This window comes from Myotis daubentonii, chromosome 3 (assembly GCF_963259705.1).
Source record: "Myotis daubentonii chromosome 3, mMyoDau2.1, whole genome shotgun sequence".
In the NCBI taxonomy this organism is placed as follows: domain Eukaryota; kingdom Metazoa; phylum Chordata; class Mammalia; order Chiroptera; family Vespertilionidae; genus Myotis; species Myotis daubentonii.
The window spans coordinates 125,143,627-125,146,173 of record NC_081842.1 but is presented as its reverse complement, the minus strand read 5'-3'; the positions used below and the strand labels follow the sequence as shown (position 1 = coordinate 125,146,173).

Here is a 2,547-nt window from a genome sequence, read left to right as displayed (position 1 = left end):
CCCTGCGATACACTGTTCCTCTGTGTTGTAAACCACAGTCCTTATTTTAATGCAGGTCGTATTTGTTTCCCAGACTGCCTTATTTTGTGTTTAGCAAAGAGTCTGTTTGTGGCTCAGCCTCTGGGTGGCAGTGTTCTGGGGTTGGCCTCTGAGGCTATACGGCGTCTCTATCGCATTTAAAACTGATTTGGAGAGGTCGACTATCCAGAGCTGGTTCCTTAATAGTTACCCGCTCTGTGTTGTTGCTGGGATTCAGGCTTTTATATATATAGATTTTGATAAGTCAAGGATACATTTCGTTCTGTCTAAGGCAGTGGTCAGCAAACTGCGGCTCGCTAGCCACATGCGGCTCTTTGGCCCCTTGAGTGTGGCTCTTCCATAAAATACCGACTTCTGTGCATGTTCCATGAAGTTTCAATCGCAGTGTATGTGCATGCCCACATGTGGTATTTTGTGGAAGAGCCACATTCAAAAGGCCAAAGAGCTGCATGTGGCTCACGGGCCACAGTTTGCTGACCACGGGTCTAAGGTAACCAGAAGAATAGTGAAAGGGTTTATAACTTCCATAATAAACCAAAGAGAAAAAAGAAAAAAAAAATTACACAACCAGTTCAAAAAGGGGAAAGAAAATAGATACACAGAACAGGAATGACAAATAGCAAAATATCACATTAAATCCAAAATATTTCAGTAATTCTTTAAATTTGAAATGACTAGCCTTAGCTGCTTTGGCTCAGTGGATAGAGTGTTGCCCTGTGGACTGAAAGGTCCTGCGTTCGATTCTAGTCAGGGGCATTTGCTTGGGTTTCGGGATTGATCCCCAGTAAGGGGTCTGCAGGAGGCAGCTGATCAATGATCTTCTCATCATTGGTGTTTCTAACGCTCTCCTTCTCCCTCTCCCTTACTCTGTTAAATCAATAAAGATATATACTTAAAAAATAAATGTGAAATGACTAACCATTTCAGTTAAAAGAAAAAAATGGTTAGGCTAGATTGAAAACATATTTATGGTGTCTACAGAAAATATATCAATAACATAAAAAAATAGAATTAGGAAAAAAGAATGGAAAGCTATATGATGCAAATACTAACCATAAAAGTAGATGTAGCTCTGATTATTAGGTAAAGTAGGTTTTCCTGTTCCAGTGATAAAGACAGACACTTCATATGGTAAAAAGATTCAGGAAAATATAGGAATTCAGGAAAATATAACAATTCTAAATTTGTATGCACCCAATAATAAGCTCTCAAAATTATACAAAAAAAGAAAATATTAAAGGAGAAATTAGTTAGCAATTTGACAAGATAAGAATGTATGTTGCCATCAGCTATTAAAAATTTAATGAAGATCCTAGCTCATATGGTAACGCAAGAAAACAAAATATATAAAAATTTGAAAGTAAGAGCAAATCTTATAATATTTCAGAGGAATATTTTCATCTAAAGTCTAAATTATTAGAATTTAAAAGTGAGTCAGGTAAGGCATTGCTGGTTACAAGTACAAGTTACACAGCTAATTTGTATTTCTATGAGTTACAAAGTTTTAAAAACCATTTTAAAAAGCATTTATAATGATGTAAAAAATGTTCAAATGCCTAGCAATAAATTCATCAAAATATGTTAAGAAATTCTATACAGAAAACTGTAATCATTATTGAGGGAAAATAAAGTAGTTCTGAATAAATGGAAAGTTGTACCATGGTCATGATTCATTATTGAAATGTCAATTGATCTACATAATCAATGCAATTTCAATTAAAAAACAAGTTTTCTTTTTTATTTGGTGAAACATGGCAAGTGATTCTAGTCTATCTATCTAATAGAGGAACATGTAAAATAGCCGGGATGCTGTAACATCATGACCAAACAGCAGGGACATCAGGCTGCGCCCCCTTCCCCATGTTGCTTGACGGGGGGCCTCGGGCTGTGCCCCCCACCCCGGCGCCAGGCTGTGGGACCTGAGGCTGTTCTCTCCACCTGGTGGGGCTTGCCTGGTGCCAGGATGGGGGACCTGCTCTCATCCTGGAGTTACTTGACAGGGGGTGGGGCTGGCTGAGCCTGGGTCTTATCCAATGGGGGTGGGGCCCACCGGGTCTGGGTCTCTTCTGTTTTCGAAGTACGTACGGGTGGTGGGCGGGAATTTGACTCTAGGTCCCGCAGCATGCCCCAGACTCTGACAGGATGGAGATTTTCATATACATTTTACTAATTTTCTTTCATCTCTGACACTTCTATTATAGAGAAAGGGCAAATATCAATATTAAAATATTTCCTCTAATTAATTTCCTTTTAGTGTGCACAAATTTCCTGAACAGGGCCACTAGTACTTATATAACAAGGTAAAAAGCCAAGAATATCCAAGACAATACTGAAGAATCAGATGACATACTTAATAGAATAACAACTTATTCTAAAGCTGTGGAAATAAGATAAACTGGGTTCTTGTGCAAAGATGGTTAGAAATGGAACAAAACACAGAGGCCAGCAATATGAACCCTGCTTTCTGATGAGCATCATCCCAGTTTGCTCAAAACAGTCTGTTTAAGT

The 2,547-nt window shown here is 38.4% G+C and overlaps 1 long non-coding RNA gene across 1 annotated transcript; it reads left to right on the top strand.

Annotated features, from left to right (window-relative positions):
- Window positions 1-250: 250 nt before the first annotated feature.
- On the top strand, window positions 251-1,690 carry LOC132229389 (uncharacterized). The gene is made up of 2 exons (XR_009451675.1): window positions 251-316; window positions 538-1,690. It is a non-coding gene; the product is annotated as an uncharacterized LOC132229389 (long non-coding RNA).
- Window positions 1,691-2,547: the final 857 nt, after the last annotated feature.